Raw genomic sequence first — 25,855 nt, 5'->3', positions numbered from 1 at the left:
GAACTTCCTCAAGGATGTAGGCAACTTTCTACGTGCCTGAAAATGAAACAAAATGGGTGAGAGAAGTGGTGGCTCCCAGTTTGGGGGACCCTTGGGCAAGACACCCTCAATAGCCCTCAGTGACTCTTGCCTCTTATCACCATTCCTCACCAGTTGCTATTGTCTCTCATCCCCTGCAGGAGCAGAGCCAAGGGTGTTTGGACAGTGGGTCCCTGCGGAAGCGTGGACTTTCAGATCACATCTACCTTGAAGCCAGCCTTGGTGGGGATTTCTGAACAGAGCCAGCATGCATTCAAGACTAGACAGGTGGCAATACCCAGCTGGCTGCGTTTATCTTTCTGGCTCACAACATGAAGAGGTCTGGCCTAGAGGGCATATCTGCAGTCCAGTGTGTGACTCCAAGTAATGCTCCCATGACTTTTCAAGAAATCCTTTTTAAAAGGAATTCCTTGCTTGAAGGGAAACAGATGCCATTGTTACCCTTTTATCTTGTGTCCAGTTATCAATAAATGAAGTGGAGTTGCTGCAACAGACCAACTGTGGAACAAATAGGCCACAAATCTTATCATACGATATGTGAAGTAACAGAATTTCCCCGAAGGCTTGCACTGTCTCAGAAGGCCCATTTTGTTGTCCTATAAGGAGATGATTTAAGAACTGCACTACTCTTTTACAAGGTCTTTTCCAGGCTGATTAAAATGATTACCTCTATAAAGCCATTGTTTACAAGATAGTGTTCCTATAAGAAAAATGCAGATGACCTGTTTAGTGTCATTGGGTAGGAATAATGAAATTTAATTGTGTGTAGCTGTGTCATTTTATTTGGCTGTTTGTATGGGCTTGTCCCCAACTGCATATCAATCCCTTGTCAAACAGAATGAAAGCAATACTTGCTGATCATTGCATTGCAATTAAATTTAAAATCTGGGGCTGCAGGCATCCTGCGGGCTGAATTTCAGCCTGCAATTTGCCAAGAGACACAGCAGATGGCAGTATATCACATAAGTTAGTGCTTTCATCACTCCTATTTTTAAAGGTAACTGATGGAAACCAGCGAGATGATATCAGTGGACACACTTAATGGTTTCCCTTGACTACTCAGAGTGAAACAGCACAGGAGAAGTCTTGCATGAAACTGAGTGCGTTCAAATATAGATCGCATTTAGCAGATTAGGAATGCTAAATCAGCAAAATGAATCGTCTCTGACTGGTTTCAGAATATGGCCACTGCAGATCACCAAGTTGCCTATTTTTGAAGGTGGCAACTGCTGCTGGGGTTTCAAAACTGGGAGTAAAATACAGAAAAGAGAAACCTCCATGGTTTTAATTTTATCTTCTTCGTCATTGACATGACATCATGCAATTTAAAGAGCTTCAAGTGCTTCACATTGCTCAAGTTAGGGCTGAGAAACTTTCAGCCAGGGGCCCAAATCCATCTCTCCTGCATTCTCAGTCCAATCTTCCAGAGTTGCCTAATAATTTGAGCATCTTGCCTGGGATAATACTTACATAGACAAGGGAATTTAAGCAAAGGGAATGTAGCTCAGCTCTTTCAAGCATTCTTTGAGACAACTAGGTAGTGCATGACTAGGGAACTTACCTCTTCCTCCTGAAAGTTACCAAATCTCTCTCCAATTTCAGTCTCACAAAAAATGTATGTGCATAGGAGTAGTTTTTGGCCCACCGGTTTCGGCTCTCTTGGCCATGGTTTAGCAACAGCGATGAGCAAATTGCAGAGAACTGATTTGCCCCAGTGGCTCAGATTGCGTCTTTCTACCACTGAGGGGTGAACTGGAAGCCTTATTTGAATGCTAAAAATGCTAAAACAAGTGCAATAAACAAATAAATTTAGCAAGCAAAACTATGGTTCTTGGAAGAGCATTCCAGGGACCATAGGAGTGCTTGTAAAATCTTTTGGGGGTGAGAGATGGTGCTTTGGCCCCAGGAGAAGTTGGAGATCCATCTTCTCCCCTGCTCCCTGCATCTAGTATGAAGAGAACTGCACCAGCTGCCTCTCTGAGACTGGAAACTTCCCCCTCTAGATTGGATAAAAAGCTGATCCACTGTAATCTGCAGGATGGGAGGTAAAGATCACCCTCTCTGCTCCAGCTGCCCTGTAGTGAACAATTGCACACCTCCAAGTTTAGTGGCTGCTTCCAATCTGAATTGAAAATCTTGTGTCCTTTTCCTAGTACAGCTACATGGAAAACGCTTTCAAGAATTTGCAGATATCGTATGCAGAGCCCATCTTTCTTTCCACTCAGGCTTGCACCAAGCCCCAAATAAGAGCAAAGTATGTTCATCCTAACAGTATTTTAAAGCCAAGTTAACAAATTACAGTCTAACAGATACCTATACAAAATGTACTCTGCCTATTCCATAGGGAAGTCTCTTCCCATTTAGTTCATTGATATTTACTCATATAGTACTATCCATGTACACAGGATTCCCCCCTCCCAAAAAAAGAAAAAAAAAGGGTAATGGATTTCTGAACTCAGGGGTTTAGAATGTAAAACAGGCACCGGGAAGCAGCAGAAGAAGCAGGGCTGGCACAGGAAGGCTATGGCAGGACCTCAATCACATCCACTTTGGTTATGTTACGAGGTGGAAAAGGGAGCGAGGAGGTGAGCCAAAGGTTTCCTGTAAGGTTATCCTCCTTGTTTTAATTTTTAAACTCCTATCTATCGCATCAGGGTTGTCAAACCTCTTTCAGCCAGACGACCAAATTCAATTCTGAGAAAGTCAGAAAGACCAAAGGCAAAAGGGGGTTGGATACATACGCACCCAATCCTAACAGCATCTGGTTTAAAATTCTTACTGCAAGTCACTAAGTATAAGGAGATGCACTTCAGCCTTTTGGAGTAGAAAAAGAAATATGTAAAAGCTGGGAAATGATCAAAGCATTGGTGGTTGGGAGTCAGGGAAAGGGGCATGGTCATTTGAGGGTTCTCAGAGGCGGACTGTATTTAGTCAATGGGCTGGAGTTTCAATGCCTCTAAATTAGGGCTTTTCTAGATGAGGCCATTAATTACAATATCTTTTTCGTAGTATTGGGATCTGAGCTTGCTACAGTTTTTCCTTTCCTGCTTTTCTACTACTTAACTTCTAGGTGGAGCCATGCTATAGCAGAAGAGCCTAAATACTCAAGAAGAAGCAATGCCAATGCCATTTCTCCTTTTGTAAAATAATACCTCATTTTCTAAAAGCCTCTGGGAAAGTGTTCTAACAACAGGATCAAAACTGCAGAATCACAAGATGTCTAAAGAGACCATAATCAACAAGGGCGCAATAAATGCCTCAAGTGCAAATGCACTCCACCCTTTATATTATTTATTTTAATTTTGCACTTGTATGCTGCCGACTATCCTGGCAGGGATCTCTAGGTGGCTTGCAAATGTACTCAAAACACAATTCTTTAAAACAGCAAAACAATAAAAACATCATATAAACGTAATAAAAAGCAGCGTCACTATCATTATGGCCATTTAAGATAACAAATATAGTGAGTTAGAAGGACAACTATATATGCCATTAACATTAAATAAGTCAAAATCAGTTCTTAAAATGCCGATTAAAGAGATTTTTTTTCACCTCATGCCAGAAAGAGAATAATGTTGACTTCAGGCAAATCTCTCAGGACAGCCTATTCCATAAGAATATTCTATAAGGAATATTATTCATTAAAATCACAGTGACTTTCTTGTTATATCCTTTACTTGTTTCCAATTCCCATTCTTCTTTTGTTTCCTTGTGCTTTCAGGGGAGGGCCCAGCTGTTCTTCTGAAGCCTGTTTTCAACCCAGATTGCATGAACTTTGCAGCCATTCATCCTGCCAAATTTCTGACAGATTGTTAGAATGGGCTCCTGTTTTTATGGGCAATTTAAAAAAGCCCATACGTGTGAATATTAAGAGGAAAGGGGAGTGGGGAAAAGGAGAAAATGACATTACTTCTGGAGAGGAATAGCTGGTGCATGAATCCGCCATTGTTTCATATTTTATGGTGGATATGGCAAATGAATCAAGTGCACAATTTTCACTTCCTTTGCAGAACTTTCCCCACTGCCAGGGCATTGCCAACATGTGTGGGTTTATTGATATATCAATCACGATGTGATTAAATGTGTAACTTTGTGGCATCTTATTCATTTACCTCTGCACAATGTATGTTTGTGTACAATCTCCTATACAGTGATCTATATGCTAAGATTGACTTTTGGGGGCAGGGCAAATTTTGTCAAAGTCTTCATCAATAATGGAGGACAACTTTTCCCAGTCTGGTGCCCTCCAGTACTTTTGATGAAAACTCCCAGCATTGCTGAGTATTGGCCAAGTCCAAATTATCTGGTGGGAACATAGGGCTTCGGCAAGGGGCGGCATAGAAATGTTCTAATAATAATAATGTTGGAAGAAGGCTGATGGGAGGGGAGGACACAAAGGACCATTAAGATGCCACTCTAGAATTTTAGAAATTCTGTAGCTTCACCCAGAATACACAGAAGTGCAGGATGAATCTTCAGAATAATGAGGGAAGAGGAGCAGGGAAATAAACTCATCCCAAAAATCAGTGTTGGCTTTACGTTGTAATGGATTTAAATCTTCCTCCAATATACTGCAAGAACAGAGTGCCAGTAAGCAAAGGGAGTCACATAGCCTATCATAGTGGGTGCCTCAAGAGTTTATGAAGACACTTTTAACTAGATTAAAACTGCCATCTTCTTTGAAGACCTGCTTGCAATTTGCTTCTGTACCTTTTCTTGGAAAGCCAGCATTAAAAAACACCACTGCACTTTGCAGTAATACTCCATATAATGCCCCTCTGTTAGCTGTAGGAGAAAATGCCAATTTGTCAAGACTTGACTCATTCATAGTCATAATTACCACATGTGATGATTAGAATATTAAAGGAGAAAAATAGCAACCTGTTAACCAAGGCATTGTCAATCTCATGACATGAAAACAACATTACAAAAAAGCCACAGAGCTGCTGCTTCTACCTCGGGAAAACAGCACAGTATGTTTTACACAAATATGCATAAACCTCTTGTCCGAATCAGCCTGTGGTATCCCATAATAACAGTGATTATTGTTCTGAATTGTTCCATCAGGCGTGAGCAGCGTGCTTTGTGGGATGTGCTGATTTTGGATTGGAAGCCATGGAAAGCCGGCTAATTCATGCTCTTTGTTACTATGCCGACGGATCAGGGCAGCTCCTGAGGGTCAGCTTCTCAGCTGTAGAGCAGCTTTACAAAAATGACTTTAGCACAAAGGCATGCTTAAATCTGCCCCTCTACAACCAAGAGGGAAAAAAGGCATTTTCCCCCTGCTGGAAGGAAACATCATTCAGTGGGGTACGGCATTTCCCTCAGCAAAACTGTACTTCTAGCAACGCTGTATTTATTCTTTTCATGTTTCTCTTCCAGGCTGTCCTTTCCATGACCTCACTGAATGAGTTTCAGCAGCTCGGCAAGGATATTGAGTGCGTCCCAGGAAACCATAAAATATGTCCAGGTTCTCTCTTTTGCTGTGAATTTTAATGTAATAAATGGCATTCCTTTTAACACTGGAGGTTGCAGCTGCTGATTTCCTCTTGACTTATTGCTTGCCTGTGTGAGAGGATCTTATCCATCTCAGTTCATCTCTGGCAGCTTAATATCCACATCACAAAACACAGTTAGCTCTTACCTGTCTTTAGCCTAATCGAGAAATCCAAAGGTTCTGCAGCTCAGAGTCCATTTGTCTGCCATGTTAAATACGAAGGATCTTCGGTCTGGAGAAGGATGTCTGAGCTGGCACTAGGCATGACAATCCCCCCTCCCCCAATCCCCAGTGGTCTAATGATTGAAAGCCCTATTTTGGTGCCCAGTTCATGTGATTGCAGCCCCATGGAAGGGGAGAAAGAGCCACATCCCTGTTGGTCTTGATCACCCTGCTGGCCATGCATTGGGTGACTCTCCTTTGGCTGAAGGAAGCCCACTGTATGAGCAGGGTCTCCATCGTGTTCCTGGACACAGATAATATGGTCAGCAGGACGGACAGGGAGATGGCGGTGGTGATAGCAGAGACTGCAGACGCGGTCCTGCTCTTCTGCTCCATGTGACTATAATTTGGCATTTGCCCTTTTGGCGGCTGCATCTCACTGTTGGCTCATATTCAGCCTATTGTCCACAATTACTCCGGGATCTTTTTCATTTCTTCTGAGCCACGTATTCCTCATCTTGTATCAATGCATCTGGTTTCTTTTTCCTAGGGAAGGACTTGCCGCTTGTTCTTATTGAATCTCATTCTGTTGCTATTGATTCTGATCATTCTGATCATTGGATCTACTATGGCCAAAGTCAATGGATCATGGGCATTGCTGGCCAAAACCACTGGAGGGCCACAAATTGCCCACCTCTTGATATAAAGACATCAGGCCAGACCCTGACACCGCATTGCCTAGAGTAGACTCACTGAAATAATGGGACTGTATTCAGTGATGCCTAGCTGGTTTCATTGATTTCTATGGGTAGGATTCTATTGTAGCTGTGCTTTTGCTTTTGTGGCTGCAAAAAGAATCTGAGATGACCAGCAATCCTGTTTTTGGAATGGAGTGCCACAGATTTGTTCTGATCTGGAAACAAGCATTTCTGCTCATTTCTAGGGTTATTTTTGAAAGGGCAAAACCCCCATTGCCCAAACAGTGGATCCTGTATGTGGTTTCTGTAACTCATTATAGGAAGGACTCTCCCATTGCTTTACTACCCTACAAAATACCAAATAAAACCATTTATTTATTTGTTATTTTTCCTTCAAGTTGCCCAAAGCAAGCTTGATCTCCCTTCTTGTTGTAGGAGAAACTTTCCACCATTCCTCTTCCCACAGATTATCACTTTTAATCCTGGATTAAAATTCAAACTGGAGAAGGATTTAGAAGAGCATAACATCCATATTTCCAAATCCAAAAACACAAGCCTTGGAGACATCACTAGAAAGGAATGCATTTTCAGCTATTGCTCATAAAGTTAGCAGCAAATGTGGGTGCCATTTCCTCCAATGTGGTTGCTGCTAGCATCAGAGTAAAAAAAAAAGGGGGGGATAAAATATAATCTGGGAATGACAGACAGCTAAAGGTTTAATTCTATTGTTTTGATAAACAGTTGCTTAAGACTCAGACTAAACGAAAGCCAGACTACCCTCTATTGAGTAGCAGTAAAGGCCTAATAAATCAGCAACAATCCCATTCTAGAAGGAAAGTGGCTATGATGTTTGGTTCATGGCTCTAAGAACTAGAAAATAAAATCAGAAGTATAACATTACCACAGATGCTTGGAAATGCAAGTAATTTGGCATTAACATGTGAATGCACCTCCTAAGAAGGCCAAGTCATAAGATGGACAATTCTCTCCATGTGAAAATTTTAACTTTTTTGTGTGCAATCTTGTACTTAGACAGAAAAACTTCTGTAATCCTCAGCTTAGATGGCTGGGAAAGATCGGGAGTCAATTTTTTTCCTGTCTAAACATGCATAAAATTGCATCCTTAGGATGGTTTAACAAGCATGCCAACTTTTTGTTTGCCTGCTAACACTTTTTGAGAACTTGTGACAAGAGTAATCAGCCATTAAAAAAAATTGAATTACGATTCCTACAAACTTGTCTAGCTTAATAAGGATTTCTCCTCCAATGAGTAAAACACAAAAATTTAGACAGTGGCTTACATAAGATAACAAGCCAATGACAAATTAAGAACAATTAGTATAAATACAATCACATACAAACAGATCAATGATGGACTGAAATATTAATTAAACATCTGGATATCAGTGTTTTCTTTTTAAAATACAAATTATTTGCTTGGTGCTGAAAGACACAAATGTCTTTTCCATGGGAACCTTGGATAGGACTCAGTGCTGTTCATGCACTGGTGGTACCCATTGCCAGCAAACAGGAAGTTTGCATTTCTCAAAGGAACTGGGAACGCGTATAAATGCAAATTTTGGGAGCAGGTCAGGTCAGCAGAACTTACGGAAGTGGCCTTTGCTGACATCTCTCATTCTAGAAATAAACATTTCAGCCACATCTGCAGTCGCTTCGGGAAAATTTGTGGTGAAGGGTTGGTTCTAGAGCTGCAACAGAATGAATGGAGACACAGCAGTAGAACTGGATACTGCCCCTTGCTTGCATTTGGCAAACAGGTTTCCACAACTGAAAGGGCCCTTTTTGGAAGCTGGGCAGGCCAGAGAGGTCCTCAAAAGAAAACTGAGTGGGTGGGCAGGTTCAAATAATCCTGAATGTTTTCTTTCATTTTAAATATGCAGGCAGGTTCAGATAATCCCACATTTTATTGCATATTTCATTTTAATAGCAGCATTTCTGAGCTTTAAGTTTAGTAAAGCCACTAAGTTAGTAAAGCCACAAGCCTATGCAAGTTTTTTTGGGGGGCGGGGGGCAGAGGAAGGTCCACAACGTCCAGTTAGTTTACTGGGCCATGCTGCGAGTTGCAGGCCCTTTTTTTCTGTCTAAACTTTCACAAGATTACTCTGTAAAAATGTTTGGGTCCAGATGTAAGTCCTAGTCATTACCTTGTCTTACTTCCAGGAACTGTAAAGGAGAAGAGGTTTTCAGCTGAAATGGTTAAATCTACAGCAGTGGGAAAATTTGGTTTAAAAGAAGAGTCTTCCAAACCAATGCAGCAAGGATGAAGGTCAGCTTCTGGAGGCAACAAAATTGCCACATTATTTGCTTCTCCTTGCCAACATCCTGGCTAGGTGCCTCAGGGCAGACTAATAAGCTCTTATATATCCCTAATAGCAGGAAAACGTTAAAAAGCACCGCTCAAAAGTTGCTGCTAAATTTGCATTTTCTCTTGGCAGTTCTGTCTGTGCCTGAGTCAAAAAAGAACTGCAGCCGGCTTGCAAATTCTATTGATTAGGCCATCCATTCTTGTGTTCCACAAAATTCATTGAATCCTTTATCTGATTTCTTTGGAAGTCTTAACTAGTTACCTTCACTCTTTTCTTTTTCTTGTTTGCCAAGCACATAGAATACATATTAATATTTAAATGCAATTAAATTCAAGTTGCTGGCACAAGTTCCTTCTTGGTGGATTTGAACACTCTCGATTTATGGTGGCCACATGGACCAAATGTCTTGACCAAGCAAAAAGAGGAAAATATCAGCACACTTGGGGGAAACCCCAAGCATTGCAGAAGCAGAAAAGAACCCCACACAAGTTGCCAGTGAGCATGGTTAGTGGCCAGAGAATACCAGGTCTTTAGAGGCAGGGGAATTGGAAACTTGTGGGTGGAGGAGATGTGGAATAGAATAAAGCATCCTCAAAGAAGACATGGCTGACTGAGGCAATGAACAAGGACAGTCCAAACTTCAACATTTAGTTGCAGGTTCAACTCACATTTCATGTTTCCTCTCAAAAAGTCACTTAACATTGCTAGCTATTTTAACCCTGCTCAGGAAAGCTGAGAACATTTGGGTCAGCTCATAGGTTTTCCTCTAGTTTTTATTTCTGCATCTTAATCCTCAGTCTGTATCCTTCAGCAAATGACCCCTGCATCTGGGTCATGCATGTATAGGCATCTTCCTCATCTAAGACAGGGGATTATTGCTGCAGATGAGTGAGGAAGAAGAGAAGGAATCATGCAATCCATCAGCTTTTCCCAGGATTGTGTGGCATTTTGAGTGGGGTAGTTGCATCTGATTCCTACTTACCTGGCAGAAGGGCTTTCACTGTTCATTGCAAGGCCCCTGGCAGTGTGGTGCATTTTTGCACTTTCTGCATACAGAGAACAACACCACCTGCTCCAGAAGTAGGATCCACGTTGGCAAGGGCCAGGCTACCAAGAATTAGACTTGAATAGTTAGCGGCTGAAAGGCAGGTGTTCCCAAAAGGAACATTCTACTGTGGCAACTATCTATTTGGATGAGAGAAACTGACAGAGTAAAATATAGGGGAACACCTGCCCCTATTCCCAGGGGCGAATAACATTGCGCCAACCTTAGCTTGGCTTCTGGTTCTTTTGTTGGCAGAGACTATATAGGTATGCAGGGCCTTCTACTACTAAGGGCCCTCAGATGTGTCAGATCACAACTGCCATCACCCTCAGTCCACATGGTGGGGATGATGGAAGATACGACACATATGGAGTATCCACAGGATGTGGAAAACTGGGAAAGATTAAGACCAGTCCTGTGCTGTCATTGCTGTTATTTCATGCAACTGGCTAAAAAAGTTCAGAATTTTAACTAAAATACCTTAAAAGTCACCCAGTAAACTCCAATTTTTAAAGGGATCTGGCCTGCAAAAACTCATTTCCCACAAACCCCTGCTCCAGAAAGGCTTTTCAGTGCTTAATGTCACATTATATTATGCAGTTGCAACAATTAACAGTGTGTTCTATGGATCATAAGACAGGGTACTCAGTGTCTGAGACATGCATTTGACTCGAATAATTGCTAGAGGCAGACAATGAGCACATATGGTTAATGCTGCTGTGAAACATCTTTTACTGAGATGAGGCCCAGCATGTGTGTGTTGCTGTGTGTTCAGGGGTTGAGTATGACTGGCATGCTATTTGTGTAGCCTATAGGCATGGGTAATGAGGCTATGTAAGATGTTGCACCCTGAGAACCATGAAAAGATGAAAAATTATATTTGTCCGACAGAGTGGGGAACCAAAAGTGGGTAAATATATTGAAAGGGTTTGTTCCTATTGTTATACCATAAGTAATTCAATAACAAGTATGGAAAAACAAGTTCATTATTTTTCTTTTAATAATTATATTGTATTCTGATGTTTGGCTCAAGGAGTCTTTAAAGACTTGAACACCAGTAAAACACATATTTAAAAATTATCCAGCTTTAAATGCACACACTAAAACCAGAACAGTAAGATCAGCACTATATAAGGTATTAAATAGAAAAAAAAATCCAGCCAGGTGAGCCTTGTACAAAGATACCACTTTACAATGCCAAAATACTAAGCGAAGTCAACACTAATGCCATTGCTCCTCCAGGCCAGAGAATGTCAGAGTTACCAATTTCCCTTGGCTTATGCCAGTGTCTTGTTCTGTGTTTCTTGCCCCACTGGAATTCAGCTATACCTATGAAGGCCAAGAATGATCAAAACAGGACCAGTGCTTCTTCCACAATTAATGCAATTCATAGTAGATGTTCAGAGCATGATGTGAAAGTTATTTATGAGCCTATTAAAAACCTTCACAATATTTGAATGCTAATATCAAACAATAAGTTGTACAAGTGAAACATTTCTGAAATAAAATGTCACACAGTGAAACAAAGGTGCCTATCGTTACCAGCCCCCTGGACTGACTCTTCTTTTCTAATTATTTCCTTTGACTCAAATTCTAATGGTAAACATTCAAAAGGGCATGTCAGACTAGTACATTTCAAGACACTGAAATGCTTTCCCAATCTATTCAATAGATCTTTCCTCAAACAGTACATGAGAGATTTGTTAATGTCCTCATAATGATGTCTAATGCATGCATTTATTCTTAGATGACAACAGTGGAATATGTATAAGGGCTGGATTGCCTTCAGGAGATCCACATTCTGAGGAAGGAGTACAGGCTGTGACTCTTAGCAAGGAACCAGGAGCAGATCGAGCATGGTCAAAACCAAGGCCAAGGAAGACCAGTACAGGAGACTGGAGCCTTCTGCATGCACATCTAGAGATACCAATTCCAGCTAAATAGGATCTCACCTGAGATCTAGGGAATCCACTAGGTTCCATGACTTATTGAAAAATGCCCAGAACCAGATTGCATCCCTGTGATTCCTCTAGGTCCTGGCATAAACAAGACATCAACATTATTACAGTCCAGAAGCTAGAGACTTCAGCTCCAGCTGTTAATGAGACAGTTTCTAAAACCCTTCACTAACTTGGAGGTAGAAAGAATGTCAGAGAAGGCTTAATCTATGGCAAATAGTACCACAATGGGACCCAAGTCCAGGAAATGAAGTACCCCCAGCGATGGTGGGAATTGAAGAAATGAAATTCTTTTCATCATGAGGATCCTGAGATGCATTGCATATACATCTATGTCCAGAATCATCCAGAACATAGGGAGTTCCCGGAGAGAAGTGTCCCACTTTATAAGGGCACTCCTATATTTACAGGGCTGTCTGAAGACAGTTCTATATTTGCAGCTGTTTGTTTGAAGTGCTGTCCAGTCTAAGTTGAGTCTACAGTCAACCACAAGGAAGAAGAACATGGAGGGGTTCTATCACATGGAAGGTACAGCAGAACAAGAAGGTCATCTGGTCATGCCAATATGTTAGGATGTAGTACATTTCTATTTAAATTATCATTAGTATAGCTAAACTTAGCCACCTGACATCTGACCTCTTATGAGCAGAAATCTGCTCATGTGATAGGACTTTCTTTTCTCCAGTCCCCCAGTCTCCAAAATTTGTGCTGGAGGGGTTCCCAACTAACCAGAGTAGATTTCAAGGCTGCACCCATGAGGATGCAGGGAAAAGAGAACCAACCTCCTGTTTTACCAATAGAAGCTGTTCTAAGGTGTTCATTGGATTTTACTCTAAGCATGCAATAATTTAGAACAGTTGCCTGTTCTACCACCCAGTTGGCAATGAGAAGTCATGCAAAGTGCTGGGTGGTGTGGCTGCATTATGGCAGCAGGATAACCACTTACAAATCACTAAAATTGGAAACTCATTATCACAAAAATTGGATAAAAGAGGACACTGATCTGTATAACATTTGCATGAGCTAATGTGTATGTAGAGATAAAAATAAAATGATATAATTTAAATAGAAATCAAGCTGGATGTTGTCTTCTGGAGCAAACCAAAGAATTTCAAAAGATCAGTCTGTGCTTTATAGACTATACCAAATCCTTTGGTTGTGTGGATCATGAGAAACTGCATATGGTCCTGAAATAAATGGGTATGTCTCTGCGCTTGATTTCCCTGTTGCATAATTGGTATCATGAACAAGAAGCTACTGTTAGGGCAGAATACAGAAAAACAGAATGTTTTCCTATAGGCAAAGGCATCAGACAAGGCTCCCTATCTGCTCAATCTGTACAAAGAACATATCCTAAGGAAAACTGGATTAAGATCAGAGGAAGAAGGAGTGAAAACTGGTGGAAGATACACCAGTAATTTAAGACATTCAGATGATACTGGTAGAAAACAGTAATGAATTGAAATGACTCCTGATAAAAGTGAAAGAAGAAAGTGCAAAAGCAAGACATTAAGAAAACGTGATGGTGTTGAATGCCATGGTCCAGATTCAGTCTGGATCAATTTTCTGAACACCTAGAACAGTGACATTTAGGTAATCTAGAAGGGTTTTAATCTTGCTCATGAATTATGAGCCAAATTATTCATTTCGGCTAGAAAATGACATGGAATCATTGGAACTTGGTCACTAGGCCTCTCTTGAAGATGCGGCTCCAGCATTTTCCGTGGCTACCATGTACCAGAGTCCATGAAAATGTGATGTGGTAAAAGATAGGATACATTTTCCAAAATCTAGGTGAGCCAATTTTCAATGCCACGTTTAGAATTACTATAGTAATAGCACCGAGACGTTATTGTATAAACAGTTTGCTGGATGCTTTCTTTTTAGCTGCTGTGTGAAAGTGTAGGATAGGATTAGTGAGGCCCTTGACTTCTCTACCAAAGGAGTATTTTAATTTCAGAGTTGTAACGATGTCTATGAATTGTCTACATTTATCTAATGAAGAGATATTTTTAACCATTGCTTACATAGCCTTCTGCTCCAGTCAGTATTGAATAGATATGCTTTGGGTGATGTTGTGATATCATGTGAATAGCAATTTGGTATGATGGCTAAGCACTATTCTATGCCTGCATTGACTCATTAAAGTAGCACTCTGTTGAAAGTGAGAACACACTTCCTAATACTGAATTTAATAAGAACATGTAACTGAAGGATGTACCTTCGGAAATGTGTCAAGGAGGGCTCAGGTTCTTATGGTTCTAGAAACAATGAGTCTATAGCTTATTACATGAACTAATAAAGAAGGAACAGACTTACTGTATTTGTAAAAATCAGTGCAGCAGAGAATAGGCAATTAAAAAGTCAGCAATTACAGTGAAAGGACAGGTTGAAAAATTTGCTTGCTAAAATCAGTAACATTTTTCTTAGATAGATTTAAACCTCACCCGAGGGCTTGAAACCATAGAGACAAAATGATTGGAGTTAGGCAGGAAACGTTGGAATGCGTAACTGTGCACTGGGAGACAGTGTGGTATACTGGTTAGAGTGATGGACTGGGATGTTGGGGATCTGGGTTCTGGTACCACGTGGCCATGAAGCTGGGTGCTGTTGGGCTGGTCACTGACTCTCAGCCTAGCCCTTCTCACAGAGTTGTAGTGAGAACAAAATGAAGTGGAGGAGAAGGGCTAGTGATGGTGATTGGCACATGATCCCACCACAGTGAGGAATTTTAAATTCTGCTTTCAATAGAAGAGGTGCAAGCATGCGCTTAGGTCTTCTGTGGAAATCAGAGTGGCTCTACAGTTTATGTGGTAGAAACATTTGCTGTGTTTGTACATTAAAGTAGGTCCAATAAGTTAGGGGTTTGAAAGAAACTGTGATTCCAAGGGATGCTGTGAAGATAAGTCTCTGGAAATCTGTCCCTTAATCCCACAGATCACTAGATTAGCACCAGTTTTTTCCTTTGCTTCATGGCCTGCAGCTCCTCCTCCTCCTCAGATTGCATTTATATCCTGCCTATTTTCCTCCTGTGAGAAAGCCAAGGTGACTTACATATCTTACTTCACTTTATCCTCACAACAACAACCCTGTGAGGTAGGTTAGGCTGAGAGTGAGTGAAAGGGCCGAAGTCACTCACTGAGGGGATTAGAACCTGGATCTCCCAGGTTCCCAGCTCAGTAGTGTAAGCATTCCACACTGGCTCTCACCAGACTGTGGAGACTGACAGCAGATCCTGAACTAGGGAGGAAGGTACAAGAAAAACTCAAGCGTATTGAAATTCTCCAATCCTGTCTTGAATTTCATTCTGTCTCATGGCTGTCTCATTTGTCTCTCCTCCTAATTTTTGCATGAGAAGCCATCATATTTTTCAGTGTAGTTTTCCAAGTTGTGTGTACCCTGGAAATATATTCTTCTCCCATTGATTATAGTGTGTTTATCCATTTTTCAAAAGTAAATATTTTATATGCATTTTTCAAATGGAGGGCCTGCATATCACATTGCAAGCTGCGAACTGTATGAACTTTGCAGATTATGTCCAAGCCTGTGCTTGGCTCAGAAGAAGTGAACTTGGTAAATACGGATAAAAAACAAGCTCCAAATTAATTTCTCATCCATCCCTATCACTGAAGATGCCAGGAATACCACACTTGATTGACACAGAATAGTCTGCCTTGCTTGATGAAGGAACAGAATCTTAATGTTCATTTTTGGATTTACAAAAAAGAGGCAGCAGGGATAGTAGTACAAACCTCCAACAAAAGGGGCAAAAAACAACAGGAGTGGCACGTTCAGATTTTTATGTAAGCTAGCAAAACCCGAGTCTATATATTGCCCTCAGAAAATGCTCAGGGTAGTCCTGCTGCCACATTGGTTGTGGCACTTTCAACAACTGTTACAACAACAAAATTCCCCAGAGAGCTGGTTCAGGTGTGTAGAGAAGAGCATATTTACTCAGGCTGCATTTTGAATTGCGGCCCATCCTTTTACTGTATTAGGAGTATTTTCTGGTGTAAGCTAAATTAAATGTCAAGGAGCAAATTTAGCCCCCGTTTGCACATTTAATTGCTATTTAAAGACATCCATTGTATTCTCCCTGCTCTGCACCAAAATCTCTGAAATACCCACTGGCTTCATCAATATTTGGCTTATGAATGATTTAGTCCTGTTTTCCCACCATCCTGTCTTCAACAAGCAAATAGGATTTTTAGAGGCCCTAGTTTGGCTAATGTTTTAACGATGCCATTTCTAATATTGACCATAGCTTTATCTTAATGCAACGGTTCTGTTACATAGAAGGAATGGTCTTGCTGCCACTTAGATGTACTTTGTGTTCTTGAATTCATGCAACCAACCTTTCAAGATCAAATTCCATGAGTTGTTTTTTAAAATAAAGGTTTTATTTTTAGAGATGTGCTTAGCATATGCTCCATTTTCCTACTTAGAAATTTCCAAGTAATCACCTTCTGCAGGACTGTTTGAGATTGTACCATAGAATTAGGCTTAATGACCCCATGTTTAGGAAACAAACCTTGTCCTTTCAGTGCTACAGAGTTGAGATATTTATGCCTCTAAGTTTATTCTTTCAATATTTCATTTTTTTACCATATTTCACTACTTCATGCTTTCATTTTAGAGATGCATTCTAGGAAGCGTATTTATGGAGGCCAGCTTGATTTCTTCCTGGAGCTAATAATGAAAATAATGAATTCCTCCCATCTTTGGGAAATGTTATCAACATTCTACTTTAATGGTTTCTTGCAGAACTCTAGATATGGAATATGGGTTATGGGAACAATTACAGTTTCAGCACAGCAGACTTAGTGGGTTTGTTAGAGACAAAGGGTTCAATTCTATGCATATTTAGACAACTTTTTTTTAGACTTACATCCAGCTGGGAGCTATAGAACTTTTTCTGTCTAAACATGCATTCTAAATATCTTTATGCATTCTTATAATAATGTACATCACCTTGAATTTTAATTCATGGGCACAGAAATAATACCATGCTTCTACCTGCCTCTTAGGACATACCACGCACTCAGGTGCATGCATTTGGAGTGAGGAGGAGGAAACCTGTTACTAAAGATATTCATGGCACTTCAGCTTTCTACAACTTGAAGAGGGGTGGTTCCCAGATGGTGGCTTCAGCCGTTTGGTAGTGGCAGTAATGGAAGGCTTCTTGGAGGGGAGCCAACAGTAAGGAGCGGAATTGAGAGAACGTAGCATGGGCCCTGAGGAGAAAGAGCTAGGGTACTAACAGCAGAAAGCTTTGGTTTATGTCAGGCATGGCTAGAAGGGAGATTTCCTGATGTTTTGAAGGGCAAAATTTGCCCAGAAGGCCCTATCAGGCCAGAAAAATAATGGCGCTCTTCTCCTCCTAGGTGCCTGGCAGATCCAGGTCAGGAATGGATTGATTTTTTTTCACTGGAACAGAGCACATTGGAGTTGGTGGGAGTGTTCACACATCGCACTAAGCAATGTTGCACAGCAACTGTGGGTTGCGATAGGTACTTGTTTCCATGCTTCTTCATCCTCCCTCCAATGGGGACTGTTACCCCAGCAGTACGCTAACTCAGCATCAATCCCAGCATGCACAGGTCCTCCTCACCAGCCTCTCCCTCACTGGCCCATGTCCTCCCCTGGACATGGCTTCAGCCAGCTGCCCTTCCCCCCTTAGTGCTGAGCAAAGTAACCTCCTACAGTCAGGCACGTGGAAGTAATCAACATGGGCATCCATCCAGGGACGGAGGGTGTGTCATGCTGGATAGACTTTCCTGAGGATGCCCATCTAGGCATCTGCCTGGGAAAGTCTTCTGGCAGGCTGTTAGGACACTGCCACTGCTGGGCAGCAGGGCTTGTTGAGAGTCGTTAGGAGTGCAAGGAGCAAGACAGGAGTGGAGAGATCAAGTGGGAGACTTGCACTTCCCAGGGTGATCCGCCTGGGAGCCATTCCCCTGATGGCTCCCAGGCGATTACCCCTTGCACACCCCATGGGGTATCCTTCACAAGGGGGACCACTGATTTCCTGAGCAGGTCAAGCAAACAACCATCTCAAAGTACCACTTCAGTAATGTGCAAGGATGATATCCCTCATTTCTACTGCTGGAGTTGGTGCTCCGCAATGTCCTGCTGCTGGCAAGATTCCAAAACTGCGCCTGGGCATCAGGAAGGCATAGGGAAAAAGCAGCATGAGCCAAAAAACAGCCAATCAGAGCACAGCAGGTCCAACACAGCAGTTGCTAGGCAGAACAGGCTAGTGGAAAATGCAGGCTGGAATGTCTGCTGCAGCCACAGCCACTCTTGCTGCTAAACTCTCTGGTGGAAACATAGACACCATGTGGAAACATGGAAACTGGGTTCAGACTGCAAAACAAGTCATGGTGAAGTACAGAGACCTTTCAATAATCTCTTGTTGAATTTCAATAATCTCTGTGTGGTTTCATGGAAATCAAGGGTACTGTGCTTCACCATGGGTGCTGGATTCAGATGTAACGACAAGCTATGCCTGCATGGTTTTCACCATGGCTAGTTGTTAAGTGTGAACCCATCTTTTCAGACAAGTTTTGTGGAGAGGTCCCTTTGTGCTTTTATCTTTTTGTCTCCACAAGATATGATAGTTCTGAGGACCCATAAGATATATTGCATGTAACAAAGGAGACATACAAATAATTTTAAAAAATTAAAGATTTAAAAAAAACCATACAAATGAAGCTTTATGATCTACAAACTACTTATGTCTTTAATTCTAGGCACACTTCCTTGGAAAGAACTACTGAACATAGCAGGACTTATTTTGAAGGAAACACTTTGAACAATAGTATGGATCACTCTATTTGGATTAAAATTAATTTAAAATTAATTCTCCTCAGGACATCCATAATTCACCTAAGGCCCAATTCTCATGTTAATTTCTAGCTTATTAATATAACTACAATACCACTTTCCCCTTGCATTTCCCCATGTTGGCCCCTTCTTCGAAGGTTTCTTAGCAGGAAAAGGCCTGGTGTTTACATCATTGAATCTTAATGAAAACTAAAATGTTATCTGGCCACGTGACCATGAACAGCCAAGTCAAATGACAAATGCCTGGTGAATTCAGGAACTGGGCCTTCATTTCTGATGGCTGCATTGACTCACTGGTATAATATTGCACCTGGGAGGCTTCTACAGTATATGGAAGAATTAATGGAGCTCCTCAGTCTCCATGCATCACCCAGCCGCTCTGATCTGTGGAATTCAGTTGCCCTTCTTCATTAATTTACATTGATTGGGTAACATTAAACATACCCTTTCATCAGCGTATATGAAACAGGCTCCAGTTTCAGTCCAGTGCCACCAGAGCTGTCACTCTGTGTTAATTAACTTTCTGGTTCTTTCTGAATTTTATTTTCCTGAATACTTGGGGAGGCTTTTTGACATTAAGGACTTTGAACTTTGCGAGAAGCATTTTTCTTCATCTATTTTCATTTTGTATGATTAAATGTTCAATCAGCCACATTGTCATCATAACCATTAATACCTCGGTGCAATCTGTCTTCAGTACCAGCTGAAAACATGCCTTGATGATCCTTTCCCAGGGTGCCCAAGGAAGAGTCTCTCCTAATGGAATATTTATCCATTCATTTATGTCCCTAACCATGATTAACTCCAAACATCTAACATGTAAAATAGATCCAGTTTGCGAGTTCCGCAAGACTGATGATCCTGCGTGTGTCTGCCAAACTGTGTGGCTGCTGCCTGAACCCACGTAGCTCAGTGATGCTTGTGCTTGCAACCCACCCACTGCCTCCCACTCCCATAAAATGCATCTGCATGGCTTTGCTTGCTAAATCATTTCCAGGCATTTCCAGCTTGGCTTGGAAATTTGGGGGTGCTGATGGCATAATACTTCTTGTAGGCTGTGGGTGAACCCCCTCGTAGAGGTTATTGACAGTAAGTACAGCTCTTAGACCTTCTTAAGTGCAGCCTGAGATTCTGATGAAGATGAGGCATGGACTAATTCCTTGGGAGCAGTACAGGAACAGCCAAATCAGGGATCTCTCAGCAGCCCTGCTATCAGCCTCCAACTCCGAGGATTAGTCTCAGGTAGAACCTCCATGCTGCTGGCTTTGCAGAAGTCTCAAGGACCCTTCAATGGTCCTCTGGATCCCAGGAGGAGCAGAACTAACCACACTACAGGTCAGCCTGCAACAAACTTTAGATTGTTTTATCCTCCTGTTAAGAAAGAGTTTCCTACTAAGCAGGGATGCTTAGAGTATCAAAGATCTTATTGTTGTCCCGCCTTGATTGTATCCTACTGACATCTCTTGTGAACTGCACAGAACCACAGATCAGAACAGTTACTGTTGGGTTGGACATACGTTTGTGCTCATAATGGCTCAAGTCTGACTCAGTTAGGACTGCACAGCTTGATGGACAGCTTTAATTTGGGCAATTTGAGCAGATAATCACTAGGACTCAATCAATTGTGGAGTGGATGGAAAAAGTCCTTACCTGACCCAAACCAATGTGCTGATCCTTAGCTTCATTTCCACAGAGCTATCCAAGAACCTGGATCAAACTTTAGCCATTGTGGACATAAACCCAGTTAATACATAGAGCATATAGAACATAATGCCCCAGAAGCAATCTCAAGCTTTAGGGCAGAAGCCCCAAGCTGAAGTTGCCTGTTCATGCCAGGACATGTTTTTGCAATGACAACAATACAATTGGTTCAGACAAAGGAGCATTATATGGGTCACATGTACAAGCATCATTGGTGGATACTGAGGCATCCTACCTTCCTGTTGCTCCATGTATTCAAGACCTGGAGGCAAATCAGCACTTGTCAGACTTTTGGGTGAATTGGCCTAATTCATCACCATTGTATGGCAGAAGCTTCCCACCCTTTCTTAGTTCATAGCTAGTCCCTGCCTCCAAATTTTGGACCCTTCACTGTGAATCCACTTTCTCATTTGTTCGCATCCTGGCAATTGATTCTCCCTGCTTGAATTTCATGTTATAATTCGACACTGAAATAGAATTCTTTATGTAACAGCTTCATTTGGGGGACAATATAAGCTGCGATTGCCCTAGGATGGTTGGTCACATCCTTCTAATCTTACCATTTACAATGCTTCCAAAACATGCATAAAATCTGCCTGACCTTTTTGATGTTCCCAGCATTTTCTGGAAGCATTTTCAAATACCCTGGAAATACACCCTTGTATAAATTCTTTTATAAATCCTTATAGGAGAATGTTCTCATTGATAGAGGATTTTATAAACGTTCTCTTGCACTGCTGTCTTTATTGAACATTTGGGGCCAATTTAACTTTTGTAGGCTGAGGCTTTCCACATCTGATCTTATAAATCTTCCTTTAACTTTCTCATGTATCTATGGCCCATGGACTTTAGCTCCACTGAGACATTCTATATGTTTGAAAACAGCCCTTTAAAATTTAAAGCCTACACTAAGCATTCAGCTTGACTACATTTCTTTCTACCAATAGTCCCTTGATCCAAACTGTTAGCAGGAAAGATGGCTGTTTTGCTTGCACAGTTCTCATGAACCCACAAATCTATTAGAAACAACTCAGGGGGAATTTAGAGCTCCTTCTCCCCACCACAGTCAGGAACTTTAAACTGGCACAATGCAGCCATCCCTGCACTCATCTTCCATAGTGTTAGTGAGTGCCAAACCAAATATTACTTGACACATGTGTCTAGAAGTTGTGTATTTTTACTCTAGAATGGACCCAGAGTCCCCGATCCAAAATGGTATCCTTTGTTGTGGGCAGCTCATTTGAAAATATGGGTTGGGCCATTATTCCTACTTCAGAGTAAAAGTACTTTGTTCATATATTCTGTCTCACCCACTATAGACCTCTGGGAATAATCTTCCAAAGCTTGCTTCTGCAAGATTAAAATATCCCACTCTGTCAGTGAGCAAATGACAGAACGATCCATGAAACACAGACAGAATGGATTCTCACATATCCACACAGCCCTAATTGTAGCAGCTTGTCTCAAATGCAAGGTGAGCATTACATATCTACAGATTTTCTCTTTTTTAGCTCAGATTTTAACCTAGCCTGGAGAAGAATTGAAGCTGCCCTACTGGCTGCCTTGCTGCTTTGGAGACTAGGAAATGAGCAGTACCATCTCCAGTTCTTGGAGGCCCTTTCGACAAGACATCCTCAACGGGCACTCTCCTCAGTGAGGCAGCTTTCCTGCTTCCTTCACCTCAGCTACTCTTCTTCATCCTTATCATTCCTACCACAGGCTGGCTTGCCAGGCAGAGAGCCAATGGACCAGCAGGCAGTGGCGTCTACTCGTCTTCCTTCACACCACTGCCATTGCCTTGGTCAGACCAAGAGGGTGGTGAACAAGCAGCCTGCAATGGCGAAGAGAAGGAGCAGGTCCAGGGGATCCTCAGAATAATACAACCATAGAATGGTCGAGTTGGAAGGGGCCAAGAAGGTCATTGGGTCCAACCCCTTTGCCAAAGTGTGGGTCCTTGATGAATGCCCAAGCATACTAATCTTTGATGCCAACCCAAAGGAATGTTGAATAGTAAGGAGGTCTCCCTTGTCCTTGTCACTTCTGTGAGATGCGGCAGCTACTGAAACTTTCGGCCAGTACCAGTGCTTTTTTCCTCGCACATCTCGTGTATCACTCACCCAGTGTGCAAGGAAATAGGCACTCATGTGGTACTTATGACTAAGACAGATACACATATTTTCCTTTTGTGGGTTGAGGTCCATTTCTTCTTGATCTATTCTGGCATTTGGTCTAGCATAACTAGCATTGATTTTGTCTGCTGCCCCTTCTTTTAGGTAGGATATTGCCTTTTCAACCTCCTTTACCAGGCATCTGATTTGTTTATCCATTTAAAAAACTTTAAAACACCAACAATTCTTTTAAAACACCAACTCTTGATTTTGAGCTTGTGGGATGAAATTTTGAATACTACAAGGGCTGGCCAATCAACATTCCACCATGGGACTTCTCAAAGGAAGGAAACAGGAAGGACCTGCTAATTGTTCTGAATCTCTTGAAGAGCTTTGTCTATTGTGCAGTATAAAATTAATAAATACATATATTAATGTACTTGAAGAATGTGGAAGCTTCAGCTCAGCAAAGACAGGTTCTCTCAAGAAGTCAACTGGTGACTGACTTGTGACATCAATTCAGTATAAAATAGATTTTAATTTATTAAAAAAACAGTAGTCTACTTTGGAGTGTTTCTTGAGGAATTAAATAACTCCCTTGTCTTTTCCTTGCAATAGGCAGGAATTGGGTCATTGCACTCATGTTTATGTCTTTTATCTATCTACGGCATAAAATATGTGTGCATATCTGTTTCTCTTGTTCCCTGTTATCTAGATTGAGTGGAAAAATACAGCAATGCTATTATGCATCAGCCCATCCTTTGCAGGCTCCCAAGAAGTGTTGGGAAGGAACTGCTTTGTTAATCTTAGCAAAGTTCATTATAAAAAGGGCTGGTGTACAATTATCAGCACATTCTAATTGCGGATTCTCTTATTTTTTCATCTACTTTCTTCTTTCCAATTCTCATTGGGGAATTGAGATGTTGTGTAGAAAAGCTGGCAGGAATGACATCTTCTTGCTATTTCCTCCCAACCCTCTTCAAATAAATGTCTACACACATACACATAAACACACACACACCTGTGCGCGTGTGCTTTAGATAGGTAAAAGAGAATGCAAATCTGAAGGTGACCTGGCAGGGGATGCTTTCAAGTGTCCTCATAAATAGATTTTTAGCACCCCTGCCAGATGCAGCTGGTGTAATAGAAAGAAATTAGATTCTCCAAGGCAACTTATAATTCAGGGAGGAATTTTATTTAACTTGCCTCCTGTTGTGTGATGCTTTCTGCTGTACCAAAAACAGATATTAAAAATAAATAAATATAGATAGATAGATAGATAGATAGATGTGAAAAAGCACTCCTAGTTCATGCCATCACTTCAATTCGTCAGTGTAACGATACAGCAAAAGACAAAGTGAAGACAAAGGTTTATGCTAATTTGTAAGATCTAAATATTCGTCCTGCTGTTGCTGCAGCAAGATAAATGCATCATGCACTACAGAGCAAAGAGAAACAAAAATGCAAGTCTCTGTTCTCAAAGAGGGCAACATCAAAAGTGGGGAAGAGGGGAGATATGGGATATAGCAGAGGGGCAGGTGCTACTTTTCCTTCCTCTCCCCTCATCATTACAGCAGTGGGGGCTTAACGTGTCCGTGTAGAAGAAGGAGGGACAGATGGCTGACACCTGTCCCTCTTTCTGGTTCTTCCCCCACCCAGAGGGTGCCAGGTAGCCTTGTCAACCGCCCCTCGGGCCTGACGGTGCTGCTGCTCAATGCCAGGTCGGTCAATAATAAATCTTCCCTCATCCATGACTTGATTGTGGATGAGAGGGCCGACCTGGCTTGCATAACGGAGACCTGGGCAGGAGGGGGGGGGATGTTGCCCTCTCTCAACTGTGCCCGCCTGGGTATCTGGTTCAGCACTACTCACGCCTAGAGGGGAGGCGAGGGGGGGTCGCTTTGGTTTACCGAGCCTCCATCTCCCTCACGGGACTTCCGGTCTCTTTGAGGCCAGGGCTGGAGTGCCTCTACTTGGTGTTGGGCGAACGAGACAGATTGGGGATTATGATGGTGTACCGTGCACCCTTCTGCCCAACAGTCTCCCTATCTGAGCTGACGTAGACCGTCTCGGACCTGGTGTTGAGGACCCCCAGGATGTTGGTCCTGGGGGACTTCAATCTCCATGCTGAGTCTGGTCTAACTGGGGCGGCTCAGGAATTCATGGCCTCCATGACGGCCATGGGGCTGTCTCAACATGTCTCCGGCCCGACCCATGAACGTGGACACACTCTGGACCTGGTTTTCTTGACGGGGCAGGAAGAGGGTGACCTGAGGGTGAGAAATTTATGTTTGACTCCCCTGTCATGGTCAGATCACTTCCTGGTGAGGTTTGTGCTCAAGAGTGACCTCTCCTTCTGTAAGGGTGCGGATCCGATTGTGTGTGTCCGCCCCCGGAGCCGGATGGACCCGGATGGATTCCTGAAAGCCCTGGGGGAGTTTCCGGCTGACAAGACTGGTGCTCCTGTCGAGGCTCTGGTCTATCTGTGGAACAGGGAGATGACCAGGGCTGTGGACACGATCGCTCCTAAGCATCCTCTCCCACCGGGCAGAGCTTGCTCTTCCCCTTGGTATACACCTGAATTGCGGGCGATGAAGCAGGTGGGGAGATGGCTAGAGCATAGGTGGAGGAAATCACGGGATGAATCTGATCGAACACACTTGAAAGCCCACTATCAGGCCTATACTGTGGCAGTGAAGGCGGCGAAAAAGAAGTTTTTTTCCGCTTCCATTGCCTCCTCACAATGCCGTCCGGCGGAGCTTTTTCGAGTGGTGCAAGGCCTGGTTCGCCCGGGTCCTAAGGAAGATCCGGTTCCACCCTCAAAGGCCCGCTGTGATGACTTTGCCAGGCATTTCAGGGAGAAAATCACTCAGATTCATCACGAGCTGGACTCCACTAATGAATCAGAGGTTTCTGGGGAGAAGCCAATGCGGCCGTCTGGTCCAGAATTATTGGATGAATTTCAGTTATTGCGGCCCGATGATGTGGACAAGGTGCTTGGACGAGTACGTCCCACCACTTGCCTATTGGACCCTTGCCCGTCTTGGTTAATAATTCCAAGCACGGGATTGGGACCTGGATCTTGGAAGTGGTTAACGCTTCTCTGAGGGAGGGTCGGGTGCCTGCCCCTTTAAAGGAGGCGGTAATCCGACCGGTCCTGAAGAAAGCGTCACTGGATCAAGAGATGGCCACTAACTATAGACCAGTGGCCAACATCCCGTTTCTGGGCAAGGTGTTAGAGCGTGTGGTGGCAGGACAACTCCAAGCACTCTTGGATGAAACTGATTATCTGGACCCATTTCAGTCCGGCTTCAGACCCGGGTACGGTACTGAATCTGCCTTGGTCGCCCTGTATGATAACCTGTGCAGGGAGAAGGACAAGGGGAGTGCGTCCCTGTTGGTTCTTCTGGACCTCTCAGCGGCTTTTGATACCATCGACCATGGTATCCTTCTGGATAGGCTAGCGGGATTGGG

The sequence above is a fragment of the Varanus komodoensis genome, unplaced genomic scaffold (assembly GCF_004798865.1).
Source record: "Varanus komodoensis strain SLA01 unplaced genomic scaffold, ASM479886v1 scaffold1, whole genome shotgun sequence".
Classification (NCBI taxonomy): Eukaryota; Metazoa; Chordata; class Lepidosauria; order Squamata; family Varanidae; genus Varanus; species Varanus komodoensis.
This window is presented reverse-complemented; position numbering follows the sequence as displayed.